General features: G+C 38.5%; 1 pseudogene; it reads right to left on the reverse strand.

Moving 5' to 3' along the window:
- Positions 1–4,811: 4,811 nt before the first annotated feature.
- On the reverse strand, positions 4,812–5,606 carry LOC122747871 (annotated as a pseudogene).
- Positions 5,607–7,601: the final 1,995 nt, after the last annotated feature.

Genomic DNA, 7,601 nt, shown 5'->3' on the forward strand with positions numbered 1-7,601 from the left:
CCGAAAAAATTGCACTGAATCTATAGTTGGAGAGACTTGCTTTTGGAACAAGGAGGTCAATGTCACTGGAATACAGAGTATATATATGTGTGTGTGTGTTGGGGAGCAAGGCATTGAGGGGAGGAGGGAAGAAGCAGGGGAGCAGGGTGTAATATGTAAGAGGACTAGGAAAGCAAGCCTTATAATTAGGAAGACCTAGGTTCAAGTCCTGCTTGTGAAACAAAGTTTTGTTGTTCTTGAGTTGTTTCAGTTGTGTCTGACTCTTTGTGACCCCATTTGGGGTTATTTTGGCAGAGATATTAGAGTGGTTTGCCATTTCTTTCCCCACCTCTTTTTACAGATGAGGAAACTGAGGCAAACAGAGTTAAGTGACATGTCCAGGGTCACACAGCTAGTAAGTGTCAAATATCTGAGACTGGATTTGAACTCAGGAATATGAGTCTTCCTGACTCCAGGCCCAGAACTCTATTCACTGTGGCCACCTAGCTGCTCATGAAACATATTAGATGTATGATTACCAGCTTTTCATCTAGCCTTAGTTCCCCAAGCAACTTTTGAAGACTTATTAACATCAACTGAGGGAGTTTCCCCAGCTAGGAGATCTGCTTTTACATACAATCACAGGTCTACATTCCCTTCATCCTCACCCTCCCCCTTCCAAAAAATAAAGTGATTTCATTGATATTTTATAGCTATGAGGAGGGAGCAAATGTGTCTGAGCAGTGTTCTAGGAAGATTAGTCTATCAGGGTACAGAATTGGGTGGTGGGGATAAAAAAATGAAAGGAAAAGATTAGGGAGATAGTATAAAGCAAGAATAGTTCAAACTATTTGTGTGACTAGGTGTCCACAGAAAGAAAAAGGATCATCCTTAATTCTGAATGCTTATTGTATTGAACTAAAATCTGATTACTGTAATAATCAACAGAAAACATCAGTTTCTTTCCAGTACTGTGAGAACATCTTAAAACAATTTCAAATTTAGGTGGCCTCATATGGGCCATAAATATGTAAAGAATTGTGTAGAGAGGAATCTCTTAGATTGCATTAGTTTAATTGTATTTTCAAAAATCAGCTGGCATAGGCATTGTTTTCTTTGAGAAAATAAAAAATCTAATTCCAGGATTAATGTCTGCTTGAACTTTCTATGTTCTTTCTCACTCTCCTTTTGGTTTCTGGGCTCCTCTTTATCCAGGTTGCTTTACTTTATCTGCTTCAATAAAGAACTCAGAATCTGAATACTCCTTAAACAACCACTTTTACTAATCCATAGCACAAGTAAGGACAACTATGCCATCTCTTATCAAGATGTATGACTTCCAAATAAAAGCAGCATCCGGAGAAGTTCACTGGGACCTGAGAAGCCTGATATTAGGGTGTTTTTTTATATACTCCTTATTTGTTATTCTTGCATTAGAAGGTCTCACACATGGGTGTCAGGTCAATCCACCTAGACAAGAGCAACAAACTCAAGCTGGTGGGGTCTTGCATCATGATTATCTGGCCTACAACTCCCATGATAGATCATAAACTCCTTCAGGGCAGAAATCACACCCTCCTCAATTCACTTCCATATAAAAAGCATTATGAATTATATACTATGGGCAAAGGACTTTAATGGAATTTGCTAGAAACTGAGGATAATATTAAGTATATATGTGTGTGGATGCTGTCAAATATTGTTTTTTATTGTCTGTCTCCTATAGAAAGAAAAAGTAAACAAATCAGAGAAATAATTTTCATGTCTGCTACAAGAAAAAACAGATCAGAGACAGGCAGGAAAAACATAGTACCAGTTTATTTGTCCCAAGAACAAGCAAGCATGAATCATGTGGAGACCCCTTCCAAAGAAGGAGCTTTGAAGACTCCATCTTTCTAAGGATATATAAGGTTTCTTTGCTTACTGGTTACAGGGTGTTATCAGTTTCATTAACATGATACAAAAGAAAATACTACAACAAGAATGGATGTAAAGCAAAGCAGTTTTTATCAATTTCAGTTGTGAAATAATAGTGTTTTGGGAAGCCCAAAGTCCTTCCCCCCCCCCCCACCAGGGGATTGATTGGATTAAGATTGATTGGATTGACTTCACTGATTAACTCCTATAAGTTAATTCAATTATAACCACACCTGCCTGGTCCTCCAGAGGGTGTTCTCAGAGGGTGTGGACTCTGACCTCAACATGGGACCACCCTCGAGTCCAGTGAACCAATGGATTTGGTTGATGCTAGCCAATTAGCTTGAAGCAGTGTGCAAAGACCACCTCTCCTCCAGACCAAGAAAAAGCTTCCACACTCAGTTATTCTCTGTTAGACTGTCTCAGGTACTCTTGGTGGCAGAGGACTTGGAGCAAGAAGCAGGCCAGGCTGAGCTCTATTTTTCCTCTAAGCTAGAAAACCAGGTTGAGCTCTATTCTCTACCCTAGATGCTCGCTAAGCTTTCCTAAATTTCAGGGCAATGTGTTCTATCTTTACTAATATTTAATATACGTTAATAAATGTTCAGTGCTGCAAAACTGGTGCTAAAGCTTCTAATTTATAAGTAACAACTATATTAGGAACCCCAGCTAATTTTCCCCAAACATGGGACAGAAATAAGGCAACCACACACACACACACACACACACACACATATTTAATTATGTTCTTTGTGACCTCCTTTTTTTGTTTTGCTTTTCTTTTGCTTTTTTTTGTAACTTCTACTTTTTATTGGGTTTTTTCTTTTGTTTGTTTGTTTGTTTGTTTTGTGGGATGATGTAGGGCTAAATTACTTGCCCAGGTTCACAGAGCTAGTAAGTGTCAAGTGTCTGAGGTCAGATTTGAACTCAGATCCTCCTGAATCCAGGGCCAGTGCTTTATCCACTGTGCCACCTAGCTGCACCAAACATATAGTTTTACACACCACACAGTTATAACATGTAGGAAATACAGAAACACTATGATAAGATTACATGATTCCAAAATGGAGTTTGGCAAAGATGGGGATGCCCAGATGGCCCCACAAGATAGACTTACTATCCTGGGAAAAGAAGTCGCCAGAATAGGGACTTATCTGCTAGCCATCTCGGTTCAGTTTGGAGTTCAATCAAAGGGCATTTTGCTCCTATTAATCCAGGGTTTCATAAAATACTATTGGATAATAAGGCAGCTCCATCAAATACAGGTGGTCCATACATTCATCTTAACAATATACATATACATAAATCTTTTTTCTCTACTATATTGTAGTGTACAGACTATAACATTTTATCCTTCAAAGGAGAATCTTGCTCAATTTTTAATAAAGTTTTGCCTCTTTTATTCAATGCTAAAAACTGGTGCTTGGGAGAGTAAAGATCCCATGTCTTTAAAAAAACTGAGTTTCGTTCCTTCCTTCCTGAGAGATGGGAAAGACCTTAGCTTAAAAAGGCCAGTCTCCCACTGCATCTGGGCCATCTCCAGCCATCCTAAAATATATATTGCAATGGAACTCAGATGGCCTTGGAGAGAGAGCAAGACTCATAACTTTGCATAGCCCTGACTCACTTAGATCCAATTCACTGCAAGTCGCGAATGGCATCACCTCCTGATGCCAAGGTTTTTTTTTTTTTAATTTTTTTTTTTGTTTGTTTGGGACATAAGGACAAAAACAACAAATAAACTAAGAAGTGAGAAGCATCAGGGTATTTTGAAGATTTGTGAAGATTTTTTTTTGTTTAATACATCTGAAAGAATACATATACAAAGAATTGAGATACAACAAAAGCATTAGTTCAACACGAATGAATCTATATGAATTTGGATTTGGGCAACATGGACAAAATTCCCTAGACATTTAAGAAAAATAAAAACTGCAAACTAATGGTTTTTATAAAATTCCTATTAACACTAGTCTTCAGTAAGACTTTTCCACATTATTTAGAATCCCAAACTCTAGCTCAGGGGGTTTTCATATACAAAACACAGATAAAGGGGATACTCTGATTAGTTACTTGTTCTGTCCTTCAGACTTTTCTTGACCTCATGTATAATAGAACTTCAGGCCCTGAAAAAGCAGCAACTGGCAAATATCCTCAGTGTTGTTGTCAACAGTGCAACCAACAATAGGAGGAAGGAAAAGGGGCAATACATGCTTCATCCATTTGGGATGATTTCACTCAACATTGAACCTACTCTGAGTGAGGAACAAAAAGGCAACTTTCAAAAAGGAGAAAAATCACCACTGGGGAGCATTCGTTGTACTCCTTCCTAAAGAGCATGAGGGGAGCAATATGTGTTTCCTGAACCAGATCTGGAAAGTAGAATCAGATCTCTTCCCTTCCCACCCTCCAAACTAGACCCACCTCAAAGAGGAAAATAAAAGAAAAAAGAAAAACACAAAACAAAAAACACACACAGACACACAAACAAACCAAAGATCTATTGCCTAATAGGGAAAACAAAACAAAACAAAACTATCTACTGGCTAATCTAATTAAAAAACAAAAAAAACCACCCCCTTCAAAACACAAACACATACACACAGACACACACAAACAAACACACACAAACACACAATACATCCTCTTTTCCAAACAATAACAACAAACTAAAAAATCCCAGATTATTTGCCAGGTTGGCACCAAGGGGAATCTTTAATAATTTTGAGCCAAAAATTCAACTGTTACAGAGTCATCATAAGTATGCCTTGCTTTAAAAAAAAAAAAAAATAGAAACAGTAAACAAACAAAAAACTAGTATTGATCAGTTTTTCTACACATAATTCCTCAAAGTTAATTAGCATTTAAACTGAGTTTCAAGGGAAACTGGGGGCCCCAATAGTCCTTGTCTCACTCTAGGAGTACTTGGGTGGGTATAAGACATTAATCATTATTACAAAGATGAATTTTAAATTCTCTCCTAGGATGATGCAGACAACGGATTCGGGAGGGATGCCACATATAAGCACACACTTGCTGCTCTTATTAGGTCTCCAAAGCTCCAGTGTAGCTTCTATGGCCTTATGAAATGTATTCTTTAGGCCTCTGCATGTGAGCACAGAGTACTTGACAACCTTCATGTCCCATGCCAGCTTTTTGGCTGTCTCTGAAGTGTTGGCTTCTGTTTATTCTTGCAAAGTTTCTCATTAGTAGAAGATCATTCTGGGTCTCAACAAGGAAGTCTTTGGACAATAGTAACTAATTTCTGGTACCCATTTTTCATATTTTCAAATTAAGATGGGGATGCCACAGGAAAATAGACAAGAAACACTTCTGTCTTCAGATAACTGAGGCAGTGTGATCTCTCAAATATCTCCCATCCTGCAGAATCAAACATGCCAAAAGTATATGGCTGAGTATCAATTAAAATACTTTTGGGGGGCAGCTAGGTGGCGCAATGGATAGAGCACCGGCCCTGGAGTCAGGAGGACCTGAGTTCAAATCCAGCCTCAGACACTTAACACTTACTAGCTGTGTGACCCTAGGCAAGTCACTTAACCTCAATTGCCTCACTAAAAAATAAAAAAAAAAAGGTAATAAAATACCTTTGGAACACATTTGTATGGGAATAGTTCTGTTTTATATGAAATCAGAAGACATGTCTTACCAACAGCATCATCACCCACAACAGCACACTTAATAGTATCCATAGCTGAAGTCTTTTTGTATCCACTTTCAGTATTTCAAATTCAGGGTAACAGCAGTTTGTCCACAGGGGCATTGGCAGTACTGCAAGGGGTCTCCTTCACTAGAGAGCAGGGGCAGATTACCCTACATTGACATTCAAGCCAATCTGCCCTGTGCAATTGCTGTCTGGAGAGCTATATTCAAATTCCCAAATGGACCTGTGATCTCATTGATTCATTCAGAGATTCATTCTGTCAATACATATGACAAACCATTCATATCTTCCCATAGTATAACAATTTACCAAAAATGTGTTCTACCAAAAGTTCACCATGGAGTTCCAACCAACATCAAGAAACCACCCTAATTCTCTGTCATCCTTACTAGAATACAAGTAGAACACTATTGTGTCAACCTGAAAATTATTGAAACAATCAATATAGGAGAATTAAGGTCTTTAATCAGGGCAGAGGAGCTATAACTTGGAGTATCACAGAGCAAGATTGCAAGGAATACTCAAAGATGAGGATTGAGGACAGGGTTTATATGGAGTAACAACAAATGGAGCTATGAGACTGCCCATGGGTTAGGCAAGTTCCTCATGAATAGAAACTACTTAACACTAAATGAACCTTTTTTGCATAATAATCTAAAGTCCAAGAAGTAAGACTGGGAATCTTTGGGAGGGAGATAGTTCTTTTGGGAGATCCATAAAACAATCAAGAGTGTGGAATTGACAAAGATTTGTTAGCCCTGGGCATTTCATTGTTCTGGGAATGGGGAATAGGTGAGGTTCAGTTAGTTCTCAGTAAATTGTGGTCATCAATGGCTATCTACTTTTCATTCCTTGCTCTTGCCACATGACTGGCCCTTTATGTTTTCCTGTCAGACAATTCCTTGGTTGCATCTTTTATCCTTATTTTTCAAAGCACCCCATTGATAAGTTTTTGCAATGTGCTCATCATGATCCTCTCCTTTATTCTCTCTGTGTTACATACTTATAGGACTTCAGAGGCAGTGGTTTGCATATGTTGCTGCCATAGAGTAGAACATTATCAATAAAAGTAAGGGCTTTTAGGGGCAGCTAGGTGGCACAGTGGATAGAGCACCAGCCCTGGAGTCAGGAGGACCTGAGTTCAAATCTGACCTCAGACACTTGACACTTACTAGCTGTGTGACCTTGGGCAAGTCACTTATTGCCTCATGAAAAAAAAAAGAAAAAAAAAGTAAGGGATTTTGCTTTCTTGCAAAACTTGGCATCTATGAGAAAATTATTAATAATAGAGCCTGACCTAACCCTTCTTTTTCTTTCTCTTTCTTCCTTCCTTCCTTCCTTCCTTCCTTCCTTCCTTCCTTCCTTCCTTCCTTCCTTCCTTTCTTTCTTTCTTTCTTTCTTTCTTTCTTTCTTTCACAACAGTTATTTTATTTTTTCCAGTTATATGTAAGGGTAGTTTTCAACATTCATTTTCATAAGATTTAGAGTTCCAAATTTTTCTCCCTCCCTCTCTCCCTTTCCTCCCCTCTCCACAATACTACAACCAGGTTATATATATACAATCCACAAGTGCTCTTTTTATCGGTTCTTTCTATGGGCATGGATAGTAAGCTTCTTTGTTCATCCCTTGGGATTGTCTTAGATCATTTCATTGCTAAGAGTAATTAAGTCATTCACAATTGCTCATTGAACAATACTGCTGTCACTATGCACAATGTCCTCCCAGCTCTGCTTACTTCACTATACATCAGTTCATGAGTCTTTCCAGGTTTTTCTGGGATCATCCTGTTTGTCATTTCCTATAGCACAATACCACCACAATCATATACCACAGCTTCTTCCGTCATTCTTCAATTGATGGACATTCCCTTGATTCTCAATTCTTGAGCCAATTCTAATGAGATTGAGGTCTCTGAGCCAATTCTGAGGAGTGTTAGGCTCATTTACTTCCCAGATTAAACAGATTACTACATCCAGGTGGGTGTGTCTGTAAGTCCCTCCTTGAGGTACCTCTGATGAGTTT

Source organism: Dromiciops gliroides, chromosome 3 (assembly GCF_019393635.1).
Source record: "Dromiciops gliroides isolate mDroGli1 chromosome 3, mDroGli1.pri, whole genome shotgun sequence".
In the NCBI taxonomy this organism is placed as follows: Eukaryota; Metazoa; Chordata; class Mammalia; order Microbiotheria; family Microbiotheriidae; genus Dromiciops; species Dromiciops gliroides.